A 22848-nucleotide genomic window follows, 5' to 3' on the forward strand; every position below is an offset into this window, starting at 1 on the left:
TTTCGCATTCTTCACATACTTGTTGAACTGATCCTGGGTTTTTACTGGTTTGGATCACGTAGTAATGTGGTACCACACTGAAACAGTCGATTAAACCTGGTTTCGATCAATATTTTAGAGGATAACGCAAGTTAGGTCTGGGATAGGTCTGGGTTTTGACCTCATCAGACTCATACTTTCGCATATTTCTCATACTAGATGGCTAGATCCTGAGCTTTTTCTGGATTGCATCACGTAGTGATGAAGTACAACACTGAAACACTCAATTAAACCTGGTTTCCATCAATATTATTGAGGATAACGCATGTTAGATCTAGGCTAGGCCTGGGATTCTCACTCATCAGACTCAGCCTTTCGCATTCTTCACATACTTGTTGAACGGATTCTGGGTTTTTTCTGGTTTGGATCACGTAGTAATGTCGGACCACACTGAAACAATCAATTAAACCTGATCTTGATAAATATTTTAGAGGATAACGCATGTTAGGTCTGGGTTAGGTCTAGGATTTGCCCTCATCAGGCTCATACTTTCGCATATTTCTCATACTTCATGGCTGGATCCTGGGCTTTCTCTGGATTGCATCACGTAGTAATGAAGTACAACACTGAAACAGTCAATTAAACCTGGTTTCCATCAATATTTTAGAGGACAACGCATGTTAGGTCTAGGTTAAGCCTGGGATTTGCTCTCATCAGGGTCATACTTTCGCAGTTTTAACATACATGTTGACCTGATCGAGGGTTTTTTCTGCTTTTGATCACGTAGTAATGTGGTACCACACTGAAACAGTCCATTAAACCTGGTTTGGATCAATATTTTTGAGGATAACGCATGTTAGGTCTAGGTTAGGCCGGGGATTTTCACTCATCAGGCTGATACTTTCGCATATTTCTCATACTTCATGGCTAGGTCCTGGGCTGTTTCTGGATTGTGTCACATAGTAATGTTGTACCACGCTGAAACAGTCGATTAAACCTGGTTTCGATCAATATTTTAGAGGATAACGCAAGTTAAGTCTGGGATAGGTCTGGGATTTGACCTCATCAGACTCATACTTTCGCGTTTTTCACATACTTGTTGAACAGATCCTGGGTTTTTTCTGGTTTGGAACACGTAGTAGTGTGGTACCACACTGAAACAGTCCATTAAGCCTGGTTGCGATCAATATTTTAGAGGATAACGCATGTTAGGTCTGGGTTAGGTCAACGATTTGCCCTCATCAGGCTCATACTTTCGCATATTTCTCATACTTCATGGCTGGATCCTGGGCTATTTCTGGATTGGATCACGTAGTAATGTGGTACCACACTGAAACAGTCAATTAAACCTGGTTTTGATCAATATTTTAGAGAATAATTCATGTTAGGTCTAGGTTAGGTCTGGGATTTGCTCTCATCAGGCTCATTCTTTCGCATATTTCTCATACTTGATGGCTAAATCCTGGGCTTTTTCTGGATTGCATCACGTAGTAATGAAGTACAACACTGAAACAGTCAATTAAACCTGGTTTCCATCAATATTTTAGAGGACAACGCATGTTAGGTCTAGGTTAGGCCTGGGATTTGCCCTCATCACGGACATACTTTCGCAGTTTTAACATACATGTTGACCTGATCGAGGGTTTTTTCTGCTTTGGATCACGTAGTAAAGTGGTACCACACTGAAACAGTCCATTAAACCTGGTTTGGATCAATATTTTAGAGGATAACGCATGTTAGGTCTGGGATAAGTCTGGGATTTGCCCTCATCAGACTAATACTTTCGCATTCTTCACATACTTGTTGAACTGATCCTGGGTTTTTTCTGGTTTGGATCACGTATTAATGTGGTACCACACTGAAACAGTCGATTAAACCTGGTTTCGATCAGTACTTTAGAGGATAACGCAACATAAGTCTGGGATTGGTCTGGGATTTGACCTAATCAGACTCATACTTTCGCGTTTTTCACATACTTGTTGAACAGATCCTGGGTTTTTTCTGGTTTGGATCACGTAGTAGTGTGGTACCACACTGAAACAGTCCATTAAACCTGCTTGCGATCAATATTTTAGAGGATAACGCATGTTAGGACTGGATTAGGTCTAGGATTTGCCCTCATCAGGCTCATTCTTTCGCATATTTCTCAAACTTGATGGCTAGATCCTGGGCCTTTTCTGGATTGCATCACGTAGTAATGTGGTACCACACTAAAACATTCAATTAAACCTGGTCTTGATAAATATTTTAGAGGATAACGCATGTTAGGTCTGGGTTAGGTCTAGGATTTGCCCTCATCAGGCTCATACTTTCGCATATTTCTCATACTTCATGGCTGGATCCTGGGCTTTCTCTGGATCGCATCACGTAGTAATGAAGTACAACACTGAAACAGTCAATTAAACCTGGTTTCCATCAATATTTTAGAGGATAACGCATGTTAGGTCTAGGTTAGCCCTGGGATTTTCACTCATCAGACTCATACTTTCGCATTCTTCACATACTTGTTGAACTGATCCTGGGTTTTTTCTGGTTTGGATCACGTAGTAAAGTGGTACCACACTGAAACAGTCCATTAAACCTGGTTTGGATCAATATTTTTGAGGATAACGCATGTTAGGTCTAGGTTAGGCCGGGGATTTTCACTCATCAGGCTCATACTTTCGCATATTTCTCATACTTCATGGCTAGGTCCTGGGATGTTTCTGGATTGTATCACATAGCAATGCGGTACCACGCTGAAACAGTCGATTAAACCTGGTTTCGATCAATATTTTAGAGGATAACGCAAGTTAAGTCTGGGATAGGTCTGGGATTTGACCTCATCAGACTCATACTTTCGCATATTTCTCATACTTCATGGCTGGATCCTGGGCAATTTCTGGATTGGATCACGTAGTAATGTGGTACCACACTGAAACAGTCAATTGAACCTGGTTTTGATCAATATTTTACAGAATAATTCATGTTAGGTCTAGGTTAGGTCTGGGATTTGCTCTCATCAGGCTCATTCTTTCGCATATTTCTCATACTTGATGGCTAGATCCTGGGCTTTTTCTGGATAGCATCACGTAGTAATGAAGTACAACACTGAAACAGTCAATTAAACCTGGTTTCCATCAATATTTTAGAGGACAACGCATGTTAGGTCTAGGTTAGGCCAGGGATTTGCCCTCATCAGGGTCATACTTTCGCAGTTTTAACATACATGTTGACCTGATCGAGGGTTTTTTCTGCTTTGGATCACGTAGTAAAGTGGTACCACACTGAAACAGTCCATTAAACCTGGTTTGAATCAATATTTTAGAGGATAACGCATGTTAGGTCTAGGTTAGCCCTGGGATTTTCACTCATCAGACTCATACTTTCGCATTCTTCACATACTTGTTGAACGGATCCTGGGTTTTTTCTGGTTTGGTTCACGTAGTAATGTGGTACCACACTGAAACATTCAATTAAACCTGATCTTGATAAATATTTTAGAGGATAACGCATGTTAGGTCTGGGTTAGGTCTAAGATTTGCCCTCATCAGGCTCATACTTTCGCATATTTCTCATACTTCATGGCTGGATCCTGGGCTTTCTCTGGATCGCATCACGTAGTAATGAAGTACAACACTGAAACAGTCAATTAAACCTGGTTTCCATCAATATTTTAGAGGACAACGCATGTTAGGTCTAGGTTAGGCCTGGGGTTTGCTCTCATCGGGGTCATACTTTCGCAGTTTTAACATACATGTTGACCTGATCGAGGGTTTTTTCTGGTTTGGATCACGTAGTAAAGTGGTACCACACTGAAACAGTCCATTAAACCTGGTTTGGATCAATATTTTTGAGGATAACGCATGTTAGGTCTAGGTTAGGCCGGGGATTTTCACTCATCAGGCTCATACTTTCGCATATTTCTCATACTTCATGGCTAGGTCCTGGGATGTTTCTGGATTGTATCACATAGCAATGTGGTACCACGCTGAAACAGTCGATTAAACCTGGTTTCGATCAATATTTTAGAGGATAACGCAAGTTAAGTCTGGGATAGGTCTGGGATTTGACCTCATCAGACTCATACTTTCGCATATTTCTCATACTTCATGGCTGGATCCTGGGCTATTTCTGGATTGGATCACGTAGTAATGTGGTACCACACTGAAACAGTCAATTAAACCTGGTTTTGATCAATATTTTACAGAATAATTCATGTTAGGTCTAGGTTAGGTCTGGGATTTGCTCTCATCAGGCTCATACTTTCGCACACTTCACATACTCGTTTGACAGATCCTGGGATATTTTCTGGTTTGGATCGCATAGTAATGTGGTACCACACTGAAACAGTCGATTAAACCAGGTTTCGACCAATATTTTAGAGGATAACGCATGTTAGGTCTAGGTTAGGCCTGGGATTTGCCCTCATCAGGGTCATACTTTCGCGTTTTTCACATACTTGTTGACCTGATCGAGGGTTTTTTCTGGTTTGGATCACGTAGTAATGTGGTACCACACTGAAACAGTCAATTAAACCTGGTTTTGATCAATATTTTACAGAATAATTCATGTTAGGTCTAGGTTAGGTCTGGGATTTGCTCTCATCAGGCTCATTCTTCCGCATATTTCTCATACTTGATGGCTAGATCCTGGGCTTTTTCTGGATTGCATCACGTAGTAATGATGTACAACACTGAAACAGTCAATTAAACCTGGTTTCCGTCAATATCTAAGAGGACAACGCATGTTAGGTCTAGGTTAGCCCTGGGATTTTCACTCTTCAGACTCATACTTTCGCATTCTTCACATACTTGTTGAACAGATCCTGGGTTTTTTCGGGTTTGGATCTTGTAGTAGTGTGGTACCACACTGAAACAGTCCATGAAACCTGGTTTGGATCAATATTTTAGAGGATAACGCATGTTAGGTCTAGGTTAGGTCTGGGATTTTCACTCATCAGACTCATACTTTCCCATTCTTCACATACTTGTTGAACGGATCCTGGGTTTTTTCTGGTTTGGATCACGTAGTAATGTGGTACCACACTGAAACAGTCGATGAAACCTGGTTTCGATCAATATTTTAGAGGACAACGCAAGTTAGGTCTAGGTAAGGCCTGAGATTTTCACTGATCAGACTCATACTTTCGCATCCTTCACATACTTGTTGAACGGATCCTGAGTTTTTTCTGGTTTGGATCACGTAGTAATGTGGTACCACACTGAAACGGTCAATTAAACATGGTTTCGATCAATATTTTAGAGGATAACGCAAGTTAGGTCTGGGATAGGTCTGGGATTTGCCCTCGTCAGGCTCATACTTTCGCGTTTTTCACATACTTGTTGAACAGATCATGGGTTTTCTCTGGGTTGGGTCACGTGGTACCACACTGAAACAATCAATTAAACCTGGTTTCGCTCAATATTTTAGAGGATAACGCATGTTAGGTCTAGGTTAGCCCTGGGATTTTCACTCATCAGACTCATACTTTCGCATTCTTCACATACTTGTTGAACTGATCCTGGGTTTTTTCTGGATTGGATCACGTAGTAATGTGGTACCACACTGAAACGGTCAATTAAACCTGGTTTCGATCAATATTTTAGAGGATAACGCAAGTTAGGTCTGGGATAGGTCTGGGATTTGCCCTCATCAGGCTCATACTTTCGCGTTTTTCACATACTTGTTGAACAGATCATGGGTTTTTTCTGGGTTGGGTCACGTGGTACCACACCGAAACAATCAATTAAACCTGGTTTTGCTCAATATTTTAGAGGATAACGCATGTTAGGTCTAGGTTAGCCCTGGGATTTTCACTCATCAGACTCATACTTTCGCATTCTTCACATACTCGTTGAACAGATCCTGGGTTATTTTCTGGTTTGGATCACATAGTAATGTGGTACCACACTGAAACAGTCGATTAAACCAGGTTTCGATCAATATTTTTGAGGATAACGCATGTTAGGTCTAGGTTAGGCAGAGGATTTTCACTCATCAGACTCATACTTTCGCATTCTTCACATACTTGTAGAACGGATCCTGGGTTTTTACTGGTGTGGATCACGTAGTAATGTGGGTCCACACTGAAACAGTCAATTAAACCTGGTTTCGATCAATATTTTAGAGGATAACGAAAGTTATGTCTAGTTTAGGTCTGGGATTTGCCCTCATCAGACTCATACTTTCGCATACTTCACATACTTGTTGAACAGATCCTGGGTTTTTTTCTGGTTTGGATCACGTAGTAATGTGGTACCACACTGAAACAGTCGATTAAACCTGGTTTCGATCAATATTTTTGAGGATAACGCATGTTAGGTCTAGGTTAGGCCGAGGATTTTCACTCATCAGACTCATACTTTCGCATTCTTCACATACTTGATGGCTAGATCCTGGGCTTTTTCTGGATTGGATCACGTAGTAATGTGTTACCACACTGAAACAGTCAATTAAACCTGGTTTCGCTCAATATCTTAGAAGATAACGCATGTTAGGTCTAGGTTAGGCCTGGGATTTTCACTCATCAGACTCATACTTTCGCATTCTTCACATACTTGTAGAACGGATCCTGGGTTTTTACTGGTGTGGATCACGTAGTAATGTGGGTCCACACTGAAACAGTCAATTAAACCTGGTTTCGATCAATATTTTAGAGAATAATTCACGTTAGGTCAAGGTTAGGTCTGGGATTTCCTCTCATCAGGCTCATTCTTTCGCATATTTCTCATACTTGATGGCTAGATCCTGGGCTTTTTCTGGATTGGATCACGTAGTAATGTATTACCACACTGAAACAGTCAATTAAACCTGGTTTCGCTCAATATCTTAGAAGATAACGCATGTTAGGTCTAGGTTAGGCCTGGGATTTGCCCTCGTCAGGGTCATACTTTCGCAGTTTTAACATACATGTTGGCCTGATCGAGGGTTTTTTCTGCTTTGGATCACGTAGTAAAGTGGTACCACACTGAAGCAGTCCATTAAACCTGGTTTGGATCAATATTTTAGAGGATAACGCATGTTAGGTTTGGGTTAGGTCTAGGATTTGCCCTCATCAGGCTCATACTTTCGCATATTTCTCATACTTCATGGCTAGATCCTGGGCTGTTTCTGGATTGTATCATGTAGTAATGCGGTACCACGCTGAAACAGTCAATTAAACCTGGTTTCGATCAATATTTTAGAGGATAACGCATGTTATGTCTGGGTCAGGTCTGGGATTCGCCCTCATCAGGCTCATACTTTCGCATTTTTCACGTACTTGTTGAACTGATCCTGGGTTTTTTCTGGTTTGGGTCACGTAGTAATGTGGTACCACACTGAAACAGTCGACTAAACCAGGTATCGATCAATATTTTTGAGGATAACGCATGTTAGGTCTAGGTTAGGCCTGGGATTTTCACTCATCAGACACATACTTTCGTATTCTTCACATACTTGTTGAACGGATCCTGGGTTTTGTCTGGTTTGGATCACGTAGTAATGTGGGACCTCACTGAAACAGTCAATTAAATCTGGTTTCGACCAATATTTTAGAGAATAATTCATGTTAGTTCTAGGGTAGGTCTGGGATTTGCTCTCATCAGGCTCATTCTTTCGCATATTTCTCATACTTGATGGCTAGATCCTGGGCTATTTCTGGATTGCATCACGTAGTAATGAAGTACAACACTGAAACAGTCAATTAAATCTGGTTTCGATCAATATTTTAGAGGATAACGCAAGTTAGGTCTGGGATAGGTCTGGGATTCGCCCTCATCAGGCTCATACTTTCGCGTTTTTCACATACTCGTTGAACAGATCCTGGGTTATTTTCTGGTTTGGATCACATAGTAATGTGGTACCACACTGAAACAGTCGATTAAACCAGGTTTCGGTCAATATTTTTGAGGATAACGCATGTTAGGTCTAGGTTAGGTCTGGGATTTGCTCTCATCAGGCTCATTCTTTCGCATATTTCTCATACTTGATGGCTAGATCCTGGGCTTTTTCTGGATTGCATCACGTAGTAATGAAGTACAACACTGAAACAGTCAATTAAACCTGGTTTCGATCAATATTTTAGAGGATAACGCATGTTAGGTCTAGGTTAGCCCTGGGATTTTCACTTATCAGACTCATACTTTCGCATTCTTCACATACTTGTTGAACTGATCCTGGGTTTTTTCTGGTTTGGATCACGTAGTAATGTGGTACCACACTGAAACAGTCGATTAAACCTGGTTTCGATCAATATTTTAGAGGATAACGCAAGTTAGGTCTGGGATAGGTCTGGGATTTGCCCTCATCAGGCTCATACTTTCGCGTTTTTCACATACTTGTTGAACAGATCCTCGGTTTTTTCTGGTTTGGATCACGAAGTAGTGTGGTACCACACTGAAAGAGTGAATTAAACCTGGTTTCCATCAATATCTTAGAGGACAACGCAAGTTAGGTCTAGGTTAGGCCTGGGATTTTCACTCATCAGGCTCATACTTTCGCATTCTTCACATACTTGTTGAACGGATCCTGGGTTTTTTCTGGTTTGGATCACGTAGTAATGTGGGACCACACTGAAACAGTCGACTAAACCTGGTTTCGATCAATATTTTAGAGGATAACGCATGTTAGGTCTGAGATAGGTCTGGGATTCGCCCTCATCAGGCTCATACTTTTGCAGTTTTAACATACATGTTGACCTGATCGAGGGTTTTTTCTGCTTTGGATCACGTAGTAAAGTGGCACCACACTAAAACAGTCAATTAAACCTGGTTTCGATCAATATTTTAGAGGACAACGCATGTTAGGTCTAGGTTAGGCCTGGGATTTGCCCACATCAGGCTCATACTTTCGCATATTTCTCATACTTCATGGCTAGATCCGGGGCTGTTTCTGGATTGGATCACGTAGTAATGTGGTACCACACTGAAACAGTCAATTAAACCTGGTTTCGATCAATATTTTTGAGGATAACGCAAGTTAGGTCTGGGATAGGTCTGGGATTTGCCCTCATCAGGCTCATACTTTCGAGTTTTTCACATACTTGTTGAACTGATCCTGGGTTTTTTCTGGTTTGGATCACGTAGCAATGTGGTACCACACTGAAACAGTCGACTAAACCTGGTTTCGATCAATATTTTAGAGGATAACGTAATGTGGGACCACACTGAAACAATCAATTAAACCTGGTTTGGATCAATATTTTAGAGGATAACGCATGTTAGGTCTAGGTTAGGTCTGGGATTTTCACTCATCAGACTCATACTTTGGCATTCTTCACATACTTGTTGAACGGATCCTGGGTTTTTCTGATTTGGATCACGTAGTAATGTGGGTCCACACTGAAACAATCAATTAAACCTGGTCATGGTAAATATTTTAGAGGATAACGCATGTTAGGTCTGGGTTAGGTCTAGGCTTTGCCCCCATCAGGCTCATACTTTCGCATATTTCTCATACTTCATGGCTGTATCCTGGGCTATTTCTGGATTGGATCACGTAGTAATGTGGTACCACACTGAAACAGTCAATTAAACCTGGTTTTGATCAATATTTTAGAGAATAATCCATGTTAGGTCTAGGTTAGGTCTGGGATTTGCTCTCATCAGGCTCATTCTTTCGCATATTTCTCATACTTGATGGATAGATCCTGGGCTTTTTCTGGATTGCATCACGTAGTAAGGAAGTACAACACTGAAACAGACAATTAAACCTGGTTTCCATCAATATTTTAGAGGACCACGCATGTTAGGTCTAGGTTAGGCCTGGGATTTGCCCTCATCAGGCTCATACTTTCGCGTTTTTCACATACTTGTTGAACGGATCCTGGGTTTTTTCTGGTTTGCATCACGTAGTAATGTGGGACCACACTGTAACAATCAATGAAACCTGGTCTTGATAAATATATTAGAGAATAATTCATGTTAGGTCTAGGTTAGGTCTGGGATTTGCTCTCATCAGGCTGATTCTTTCGCATATTTCTCATACTTGATGGCTAGATCCTGGAGTTTTTCTGGATTGCATCACGTAGTAATGTGGTACCACACTGAAACAGTCAATTAAACCTGGTTTCCATCAATATTTTAGAGGATAACGCAAGTTTGGTCTGGGATTTGCCCTCATCAGGCTCATACTTACGCGTTTTTCACATACTTGTTGAACAGATTCTGGGTTTTTTCTGGTTTGGGTCACGTAGTAATGTGGTACCACACTGAAACAGTCGATTAAACCAGGTTTCGATCAATAATTTTGAGGATAACGCATGTTAGGTCTAGGCTAGGCCTGGGATTTTCACTCATCAGACTCATACATCCGCATTCTTCACATGCTTGTTGAACGGATCCTGGGTTTTTTCTGGTTTGGATCACGTAGTAATGTGGGGCCACACTGTAACAGACTATTAAACCAGCTTTCGATCAATATTTTTGAGGATAACGCATGTTAGGTCTAGGTTAGGCCGGCGTTTTTCACTCATCACACTCATACTTTCGCATTCTTCACATATTTGTTGAACGGATCCTGGGTTTTTTCTGGTTTGGATCACGTAGTAATGTGGGACCACACTGAAACAATCAATTAAACCTGGTCTTGATAAATATTTTAGAGGATAACGCATGTTTAGTCTGGGTTAGGTCTGGGATTTGCCCTCGTCAGGCTCATACTTTCGCATATTTCTCATATTTCATGGCTAGATCCTGGGCTATTTCTGGATTGGATCAGGTAGTAATGTGGTACCACACTGAAACAGTCGATTAAACCAGGTTTCTATCAATATTTTTGAGGATAACGCAAGTTAGGTCTGGGATAGGTCTGGGATTTGCCCTCATCAGGCTCATACTTTCGCGTTCTTCACATACTTGTTGAACAGATCCTGGGTTTTTTCCGGTTTGGGTCACGTAGTAGTGTGGTACCACACTGAAACAGACGATTAAACCAGCTTTCGATCAATATTTTTGAGGATAACGCATGTTAGGTCTAGGTTAGGCCGGGGATTTTCACTCATCAGACTCATACTTTCGCATTCTTCACATACTTGTTGAACGGATCCTGGGTTTTTTCTGGTTTGGATCACGTAGTAATGTGGGACCACACTGAAACAATCAATTAAGCCTGGTCTTGATGAATATTTTAGAGGATAACGCATGTTAGGTCTAGTTTAGGCCTGGGATTTGCCCTCATCAGACTCATACTTTCGCATACTTCACATACTTATTGAACAGATCCTGGGTTTTTTTCTGCTTTGGATCACGTAGTAAAGAGGTACCACACTGAAGCAGTCCATTAAACCTGGTTTGAATCAATATTTTAGAGGATAACGCATGTTAGGTTTTGGTTAGGTCTAGGATTTGCCCTCATCAGGCTCATACTTTCGCATATTTCTCATACTTCATGGCTAGATCCTGGGCTGTTTCTGGATTGTATCACGTAGTAATGTGGTACCACGCTGAAACAGTCAATTAAACCTGGTTTCGATCAATATATTAGAGGATAACGCAAGTTAGGTCTGGGATAGGTCTGGGATTTTCACACATCAGACTCATGCTTTCGCATTCTTCACATACTTGTTGAACAGATCCTGGGTTTTTTCTGGTTTGGGTCCGGTAGTAATGTGGTACCACACTGAAACAGTCGATTAAACCAGGTTTCGGTCAATATTTTTGAGGATAACGCATGTTAGGTCTGGGTTAGGTCTAGGATTTGCCCTCGTCAGGCTCATACTTTCGCATTCTTCCCATACTTGTTAAACGGATCCTGGGTTTTTTCCGGTTTGGATCACGTAGTAATGTGGGACCACACTGAAAGACTCAATTAAACCTAGTCATGATAAATATTTTAGAGGATAACGGATGTTAGGTCTGGGTTAGGTCTAGGCTTTGCCCCCATCAGGCTCATACTTTCGCATATTTCTCATACTTCATGGCTGGATCCTGGGCTATTTCTGGATTGGATCACGTAGTAATGTGGTACCACACTGAAACAGTCAATTAAACCTGGTTTTGATCAATATTTTAGAGAATAATCCATGTTAGGTCTAGGTTAGGTCTGGGATTTGCTCTCATCAGGCTCATTCTTTCGCATATTTCTCATACTTGATGGATAGATCCTGGGCTTTTTCTGGATTGCATCACGTAGTAAGGAAGTACAACACTGAAACAGACAATTAAACCTGGTTTCCATCAATATTTTAGAGGACCACGCGTGTTAGGTCTAGGTTAGGCCTGGGATTTGCCCTCATCAGGCTCATACTTTCGCGTTTTTCACATACTTGTTGAACGGATCCTGGGTTTTTTCTGGTTTGCATGACGTAGTAATGTGGGACCACACTGTAACAATCAATGAAACCTGGTCTTGATAAATATTTTAGAGAATAATTCATGTTAGGTCTAGGTTAGGTCTGGGATTTGCTCTCATCAGGCTCATTCTTTCGCATATTTCTCATACTTGATGGCTAGATCCTGGAGTTTTTCTGGATTGCATCACGTAGTAATGTGGTACCACACTGAAACAGTCAATTAAACCTGGTTTCCATCAATATTTTAGAGGATAACGCAAGTTTGGTCTGGGATTTGCCCTCATCAGGCTCATACTTACGCGTTTTTCACATAGTTGTTGAACAGATTCTGGGTTTTTTCTGGTTTGGGTCACGTAGTAATGTGGTACCACACTGAAACAGTCTATTAAACCAGGTTTCGATCAATAATTTTGAGGATAACTCATGTTAGGTCTAGGCTAGGCCTGTGATTTTCACTCATCAGACTCATACATTCGCATTCTTCACATACTTGTTGAACGGATCCTGGGTTTTTTCTGGTTTGGATCACGTAGTAATGTGGGGCCACACTGAAACAGACGATTAAACCAGCTTTCGATCAATATTTTTGAGGATAACGCATGTTAGGTCTAGGTTAGGCCGGCGTTTTTCACTCATCACACTCATACTTTCGCATTCTTCACATATTTGTTGAACGGATCCTGGGTTTTTTCTGGTTTGGATCACGTAGTAATGTGGGACCACACTGAAACAATCAATTAAACCTGGTCTTGATAAATATTTTAGAGGATAACGCATGTTAGGTCTGGGTTAGGTCTGGGATTTGCCCTCGTCAGGCTCATACTTTCGCATTCTTCCCATACTTGTTAAACGGATCCTGGGTTTTTTCCGGTTTGGATCACGTAGTAATGTGGGACCACACTGAAACACTCAATTAAACCTAGACATGATAAATATTTTTGAGGATAACGCATGTTAGGTCTAGGCTAGGCCTGGGATTTTCACTCATCAGACTCATACATTCGCATTCTTCACATACTTGTTGAACGGATCCTGGGTTTTTTTCTGGTTTGGATCACGTAGTAATGTGGTACCACACTGAAACAGTCGATTAAACCTGGTTTCGATCAATATTTTTGAGGATAACGCATGTTAGGTCTAGGTTAGGCCGGGGATTTTCACTCATCAGACTCATACTTTCGCATTCTGCACATACTTGTTGGACGGATCCTGGGTTTTTTCTGGTTTGGATCACGTAGTAATGTGGGACCACACTGAAACAATCAATTAAACCTGGTCTTGATAAATATTTTAGAGGATAACGCATGTTAGGTCTGGGATAGGTCTGGGATTTGCCCTCATCAGGCTCATACTTTCGCGTCTTTCACATACTTGTTGAACAGATCCTGGGTTTTTTCCGGTTTGGGTCACGTAGTAGTGTGGTACCACACTGAAACAGTCGATTAAACCTGGTTTGGATCAATATTTTAGAGGATAACCCAAGTTTGGTCTGGGATAGGTCTGGGATTTTCACTCATCAGACTCATACCTTCGCAGTCTTCACATACTTGTTGAACAGATCCTGGGTTTTTTCTGGTTTGGGTCCCGTAGTAATGTGGTACCACACTGAAACAGTCAATTAAACCAGGTTTCGATCAATATTTTTGAGGATAACGCATGTTTGGTCTAGGTTAGGCCTGGGACTTTCACTCATCAGACTCATACTTTCGCATTCTTCACATACTTGTTGAACGGATCCTGGGTTTTTTCTGGTTTGGATCACGTAGTAATGTGGGACCACACTGAAACAATGAATTAAACTTGGTCTTGATAAATATTTTTGAGGATAACGCAAGTTAGGTCTGGGATAGGTCTGGGATTTGCCCTCATCAGGCCCATACTTTCGGGTTTTTCACATACTTGTTGAACAGATCCTGGGTTTTTTCCGGTTTGGGTCACGTAGTAGTGTGGTACCACACTGAAACAGTCGATTAAACCTGGCTTCGATCAATATTTTTGAGGATAACGCATGTTAGGTCTAGGTTAGGCCGGGGATTTTCAGTCATCAGACTCATACTTTCGCATTCTTCACATACTTGTAGGACGGATCCTGGGTTTTTTCTGGTTTGGATCACGTAGTAATGTGGGACCACACTGAAACAATCAATTAAACCTGGTCTTGATAAATATTTTAGAGGATAACGCATGTTTGGTCTGGGATAGGTCTGGGATTTGCCCTCATCATACTCATACTTTCGCACACTTCACAAACTCGTTGAACAGATCCTGGGTTATTTTCCGGTTTGGGTCACGTAGTAGTGTGGTACCACACTGAAACAGTCGATTAAACCTGGCTTCGATCAATATTTTTGAGGATAACGCATGTTAGGTCTAGTTTAGGCCTGGGATTTGCCCTCATCAGACTCATACTTTCGCATTCTCCACATACTTGTTGAACGGATCCTGAGTTTTTTCTGGTTTGGATCACATAGTAATGTGGTACCACACTGAAACAGTAGATTAAACCAGGTTTCGACCAATATTTTAGAGGATAACGCATGTTAGGTCTAGGTTAGGTCTGGGATTTGCTCTCATCAGGCTCATTCTTTCGCATATTTCTCATACTTGATGGCTAGATCCTGGGCTTTTTCTGGATAGCATCACGTAGTAATGAAGTACAACACTGAAACAGTCAATTAAACCTGGTTTCCATCAATATTTTAGAGGACAACGCATGTTAGGTCTAGGTTAGGCCAGGGATTTGCCCTCATCAGGGTCATACTTTCGCAGTTTTAACATACATGTTGACCTGATCGAGGGTTTTTTCTGCTTTGGATCACGTAGTAAAGTGGTACCACACTGAAACAGTCCATTAAACCTGGTTTGAATCAATATTTTAGAGGATAACGCATGTTAGGTCTAGGTTAGCCCTGGGATTTTCACTCATCAGACTCATACTTTCGCATTCTTCACATACTTGTTGAACGGATCCTGGGTTTTTTCTGGTTTGGTTCACGTAGTAATGTGGTACCACACTGAAACATTCAATTAAACCTGGTTTTGATCAATATTTTAGAGAATAATTCATGTTAGGTCTAGGTTAGGTCTGGGATTTGCTCTCATCAGGCTCATACTTTCGCACACTTCACATACTCGTTTGACAGATCCTGGGATATTTTCTGGTTTGGATCGCATAGTAATGTGGTACCACACTGAAACAGTCGATTAAACCAGGTTTTGATCAATATTTTTGAGGATAACGCATGTTAGGTCTAGTTTAGGCCTGGGATTTGCCCTCATCAGACTCATACTTTCGCATTCTCCACATACTTGTTGAACGGATCCTGAGTTTTTTCTGGTTTGGATCACATAGTAATGTGGTACCACACTGAAACAGTAGATTAAACCAGGTTTCGACCAATATTTTAGAGGATAACGCATGTTAGGTCTAGGTTAGGTCTGGGATTTGCTCTCATCAGGCTCATTCTTTCGCATATTTCTCATACTTGATGGCTAGATCCTGGGCTTTTTCTGGATAGCATCACGTAGTAATGAAGTACAACACTGAAACAGTCAATTAAACCTGGTTTCCATCAATATTTTAGAGGACAACGCATGTTAGGTCTAGGTTAGGCCAGGGATTTGCCCTCATCAGGGTCATACTTTCGCAGTTTTAACATACATGTTGACCTGATCGAGGGTTTTTTCTGCTTTGGATCACGTAGTAAAGTGGTACCACACTGAAACAGTCCATTAAACCTGGTTTGAATCAATATTTTAGAGGATAACGCATGTTAGGTCTAGGTTAGCCCTGGGATTTTCACTCATCAGACTCATACTTTCGCATTCTTCACATACTTGTTGAACGGATCCTGGGTTTTTTCTGGTTTGGTTCACGTAGTAATGTGGTACCACACTGAAACATTCAATTAAACCTGGTTTTGATCAATATTTTAGAGAATAATTCATGTTAGGTCTAGGTTAGGTCTGGGATTTGCTCTCATCAGGCTCATACTTTCGCACACTTCACATACTCGTTTGACAGATCCTGGGATATTTTCTGGTTTGGATCGCATAGTAATGTGGTACCACACTGAAACAGTCGATTAAACCAGGTTTCGACCAATATTTTAGAGGATAACGCATGTTAGGTCTAGGTTAGGCCTGGGATTTGCCCTCATCAGGGTCATACTTTCGCGTTTTTCACATACTTGTTGACCTGATCGAGGGTTTTTTCTGGTTTGGATCACGTAGTAATGTGGTACCACACTGAAACAGTCAATTAAACCTGGTTTTGATCAATATTTTACAGAATAATTCATGTTAGGTCTAGGTTAGGTCTGGGATTTGCTCTCATCAGGCTCATTCTTCCGCATATTTCTCATACTTGATGGCTAGATCCTGGGCTTTTTCTGGATTGCATCACGTAGTAATGATGTACAACACTGAAACAGTCAATTAAACCTGGTTTCCGTCAATATCTAAGAGGACAACGCATGTTAGGTCTAGGTTAGCCCTGGGATTTTCACTCTTCAGACTCATACTTTCGCATTCTTCACATACTTGTTGAACAGATCCTGGGTTTTTTCGGGTTTGGATCTTGTAGTAGTGTGGTACCACACTGAAACAGTCCATGAAACCTGGTTTGGATCAATATTTTAGAGGATAACGCATGTTAGGTCTAGGTTAGGTCTGGGATTTTCACTCATCAGACTCATACTTTCCCATTCTTCACATACTTGTTGAACGGATCCTGGGTTTTTTCTGGTTTGGATCACGTAGTAATGTGGTACCACACTGAAACAGTCGATGAAACCTGGTTTCGATCAATATTTTAGAGGACAACGCAAGTTAGGTCTAGGTAAGGCCTGAGATTTTCACTGATCAGACTCATACTTTCGCATCCTTCACATACTTGTGGAACGGATCCTGAGTTTTTTCTGGTTTGGATCACGTAGTAATGTGGTACCACACTGAAACGGTCAATTAAACATGGTTTCGATCAATATTTTAGAGGATAACGCAAGTTAGGTCTGGGATAGGTCTGGGATTTGCCCTCGTCAGGCTCATACTTTCGCGTTTTTCACATACTTGTTGAACAGATCATGGGTTTTCTCTGGGTTGGGTCACGTGGTACCACACTGAAACAATCAATTAAACCTGGTTTCGCTCAATATTTTAGAGGATAACGCATGTTAGGTCTAGGTTAGCCCTGGGATTTTCACTCATCAGACTCATACTTTCGCATTCTTCACATACTTGTTGAACTGATCCTGGGTTTTTTCTGGATTGGATCACGTAGTAATGTGGTACCACACTGAAACGGTCAATTAAACCTGGTTTCGATCAATATTTTAGAGGATAACGCAAGTTAGGTCTGGGATAGGTCTGGGATTTGCCCTCATCAGGCTCATACTTTCGCATTCTTCACATACTTGTTGAACAGATCCTGGGTTTTTTCGGGTTTGGATCACATAGTAATGTGGTACCACACTGAAACAGTCGATTAAACCAGGTTTCGATCAATATTTTTGAGGATAACGCATGTTAGGTCTAGGTTAGGCAGAGGATTTTCACTCATCAGACTCATACTTTCGCATTCTTCACATACTTGTAGAACGGATCCTGGGTTTTTACTGGTGTGGATCACGTAGTAATGTGGGTCCACACTGAAACAGTCAATTAAACCTGGTTTCGATCAATATTTTAGAGGATAACGAAAGTTATGTCTAGTTTAGGTCTGGGATTTGCCCTCATCAGACTCATACTTTCGCATACTTCACATACTTGTTGAACAGATCCTGGGTTTTTTTCTGGTTTGGATCACGTAGTAATGTGGTACCACACTGAAACAGTCGATTAAACCTGGTTTCGATCAATATTTTTGAGGATAACGCATGTTAGGTCTAGGTTAGGCCGAGGATTTTCACTCATCAGACTCATACTTTCGCATTCTTCACATACTTGATGGCTAGATCCTGGGCTTTTTCTGGATTGGATCACGTAGTAATGTGTTACCACACTGAAACAGTCAATTAAACCTGGTTTCGCTCAATATCTTAGAAGATAACGCATGTTAGGTCTAGGTTAGGCCTGGGATTTGCCCTCATCAGACTCATACTTTCGCATGCTTCACATACTTGTTGAACGGATCCTGGGTTTTTACTGGTTTGGATCATGTAGTAATGTGGTACCACACTGAAACAGTCAATTGAACCTGGTTTCGATCAATATTTTAGAGAATAATTCACGTTAGGTCAAGGTTAGGTCTGGGATTTCCTCTCATCAGGCTCATTCTTTCGCATATTTCTCATACTTGATGGCTAGATCCTGGGCTTTTTCTGGATTGGATCACGTAGTAATGTATTACCACACTGAAACAGTCAATTAAACCTGGTTTCGCTCAATATCTTAGAAGATAACGCATGTTAGGTCTAGGTTAGGCCTGGGATTTGCCCTCGTCAGGGTCATACTTTCGCAGTTTTAACATACATGTTGGCCTGATCGAGGGTTTTTTCTGCTTTGGATCACGTAGTAAAGTGGTACCACACTGAAGCAGTCCATTAAACCTGGTTTGGATCAATATTTTAGAGGATAACGCATGTTAGGTTTGGGTTAGGTCTAGGATTTGCCCTCATCAGGCTCATACTTTCGCATATTTCTCATACTTCATGGCTAGATCCTGGGCTGTTTCTGGATTGTATCATGTAGTAATGCGGTACCACGCTGAAACAGTCAATTAAACCTGGTTTCGATCAATATTTTAGAGGATAACGCATGTTATGTCTGGGTCAGGTCTGGGATTCGCCCTCATCAGGCTCATACTTTCGCATTTTTCACGTACTTGTTGAACTGATCCTGGGTTTTTTCTGGTTTGGGTCACGTAGTAATGTGGTACCACACTGAAACAGTCGACTAAACCAGGTATCGATCAATATTTTTGAGGATAACGCATGTTAGGTCTAGGTTAGGCCTGGGATTTTCACTCATCAGACACATACTTTCGTATTCTTCACATACTTGTTGAACGGATCCTGGGTTTTGTCTGGTTTGGATCACGTAGTAATGTGGGACCTCACTGAAACAGTCAATTAAATCTGGTTTCGACCAATATTTTAGAGAATAATTCATGTTAGTTCTAGGGTAGGTCTGGGATTTGCTCTCATCAGGCTCATTCTTTCGCATATTTCTCATACTTGATGGCTAGATCCTGGGCTATTTCTGGATTGCATCACGTAGTAATGAAGTACAACACTGAAACAGTCAATTAAATCTGGTTTCGATCAATATTTTAGAGGATAACGCAAGTTAGGTCTGGGATAGGTCTGGGATTCGCCCTCATCAGGCTCATACTTTCGCGTTTTTCACATACTCGTTGAACAGATCCTGGGTTATTTTCTGGTTTGGATCACATAGTAATGTGGTACCACACTGAAACAGTCGATTAAACCAGGTTTCGGTCAATATTTTTGAGGATAACGCATGTTAGGTCTAGGTTAGGTCTGGGATTTGCTCTCATCAGGCTCATTCTTTCGCATATTTCTCATACTTGATGGCTAGATCCTGGGCTTTTTCTGGATTGCATCACGTAGTAATGAAGTACAACACTGAAACAGTCAATTAAACCTGGTTTCGATCAATATTTTAGAGGATAACGCATGTTAGGTCTAGGTTAGCCCTGGGATTTTCACTTATCAGACTCATACTTTCGCATTCTTCACATACTTGTTGAACTGATCCTGGGTTTTTTCTGGTTTGGATCACGTAGTAATGTGGTACCACACTGAAACAGTCGATTAAACCTGGTTTCGATCAATATTTTAGAGGATAACGCAAGTTAGGTCTGGGATAGGTCTGGGATTTGCCCTCATCAGGCTCATACTTTCGCGTTTTTCACATACTTGTTGAACAGATCCTCGGTTTTTTCTGGTTTGGATCACGAAGTAGTGTGGTACCACACTGAAAGAGTGAATTAAACCTGGTTTCCATCAATATCTTAGAGGACAACGCAAGTTAGGTCTAGGTTAGGCCTGGGATTTTCACTCATCAGGCTCATACTTTCGCATTCTTCACATACTTGTTGAACGGATCCTGGGTTTTTTCTGGTTTGGATCACGTAGTAATGTGGGACCACACTGAAACAGTCGACTAAACCTGGTTTCGATCAATATTTTAGAGGATAACGCATGTTAGGTCTGAGATAGGTCTGGGATTCGCCCTCATCAGGCTCATACTTTTGCAGTTTTAACATGCATGTTGACCTGATCGAGGGTTTTTTCTGCTTTGGATCACGTAGTAAAGTGGCACCACACTAAAACAGTCAATTAAACCTGGTTTCGATCAATATTTTAGAGGACAACGCATGTTAGGTCTAGGTTAGGCCTGGGATTTGCCCACATCAGGCTCATACTTTCGCATATTTCTCATACTTCATGGCTAGATCCGGGGCTGTTTCTGGATTGGATCACGTAGTAATGTGGTACCACACTGAAACAGTCAATTAAACCTGGTTTCGATCAATATTTTTGAGGATAACGCAAGTTAGGTCTGGGATAGGTCTGGGATTTGCCCTCATCAGGCTCATACTTTCGAGTTTTTCACATACTTGTTGAACTGATCCTGGGTTTTTTCTGGTTTGGATCACGTAGCAATGTGGTACCACACTGAAACAGTCGACTAAACCTGGTTTCGATCAATATTTTAGAGGATAACGTGATGTGGGACCACACTGAAACAATCAATTAAACCTGGTTTGGATCAATATTTTAGAGGATAACGCATGTTAGGTCTAGGTTAGGTCTGGGATTTTCACTCATCAGACTCATACTTTGGCATTCTTCACATACTTGTTGAACGGATCCTGGGTTTTTCTGATTTGGATCACGTAGTAATGTGGGTCCACACTGAAACAATCAATTAAACCTGGTCATGGTAAATATTTTAGAGGATAACGCATGTTAGGTCTGGGTTAGGTCTAGGCTTTGCCCCCATCAGGCTCATACTTTCGCACATTTCTCATACTTCATGGCTGTATCCTGGGCTATTTCTGGATTGGATCACGTAGTAATGTGGTACCACACTGAAACAGTCAATTAAACCTGGTTTTGATCAATATTTTAGAGAATAATCCATGTTAGGTCTAGTTTAGGTCTGGGATTTGCTCTCATCAGGCTCATTCTTTCGCATATTTCTCATACTTGATGGATAGATCCTGGGCTTTTTCTGGATTGCATCACGTAGTAAGGAAGTACAACACTGAAACAGACAATTAAACCTGGTTTCCATCAATATTTTAGAGGACCACGCATGTTAGGTCTAGGTTAGGCCTGGGATTTGCCCTCATCAGGCTCATACTTTCGCGTTTTTCACATACTTGTTGAACGGATCCTGGGTTTTTTCTGGTTTGCATCACGTAGTAATGTGGGACCACACTGTAACAATCAATGAAACCTGGTCTTGATAAATATATTAGAGAATAATTCATGTTAGGTCTAGGTTAGGTCTGGGATTTGCTCTCATCAGGCTCATTCTTTCGCATATTTCTCATACTTGATGGCTAGATCCTGGAGTTTTTCTGGATTGCATCACGTAGTAATGTGGTACCACACTGAAACAGTCAATTAAACCTGGTTTCCATCAATATTTTAGAGGATAACGCAAGTTTGGTCTGGGATTTGCCCTCATCAGGCTCATACTTACGCGTTTTTCACATACTTGTTGAACAGATTCTGGGTTTTTTCTGGTTTGGGTCACGTAGTAATGTGGTACCACACTGAAACAGTCGATTAAACCAGGTTTCGATCAATAATTTTGAGGATAACGCATGTTAGGTCTAGGCTAGGCCTGGGATTTTCACTCATCAGACTCATACATCCGCATTCTTCACATGCTTGTTGAACGGATCCTGGGTTTTTTCTGGTTTGGATCACGTAGTAATGTGGGGCCACACTGTAACAGACTATTAAACCAGCTTTCGATCAATATTTTTGAGGATAACGCATGTTAGGTCTAGGTTAGGCCGGCGTTTTTCACTCATCACACTCATACTTTCGCATTCTTCACATATTTGTTGAACGGATCCTGGGTTTTTTCTGGTTTGGATCACGTAGTAATGTGGGACCACACTGAAACAATCAATTAAACCTGGTCTTGATAAATATTTTAGAGGATAACGCATGTTTAGTCTGGGTTAGGTCTGGGATTTGCCCTCGTCAGGCTCATACTTTCGCATATTTCTCATATTTCATGGCTAGATCCTGGGCTATTTCTGGATTGGATCAGGTAGTAATGTGGTACCACACTGAAACAGTCGATTAAACCAGGTTTCTATCAATATTTTTGAGGATAACGCAAGTTAGGTCTGGGATAGGTCTGGGATTTGCCCTCATCAGGCTCATACTTTCGCGTTCTTCACATACTTGTTGAACAGATCCTGGGTTTTTTCCGGTTTGGGTCACGTAGTAGTGTGGTACCACACTGAAACAGACGATTAAACCAGCTTTCGATCAATATTTTTGAGGATAACGCATGTTAGGTCTAGGTTAGGCCGGGGATTTTCACTCATCAGACTCATACTTTCGCGTTTTTCACATACTTGTTGAACGGATCCTGGGTTTTTTCTGGTTTGCATCACGTAG

The sequence above is a fragment of the Colletes latitarsis genome, unplaced genomic scaffold (assembly GCF_051014445.1).
Source record: "Colletes latitarsis isolate SP2378_abdomen unplaced genomic scaffold, iyColLati1 scaffold0025, whole genome shotgun sequence".
Taxonomy (NCBI): Eukaryota; Metazoa; Arthropoda; class Insecta; order Hymenoptera; family Colletidae; genus Colletes; species Colletes latitarsis.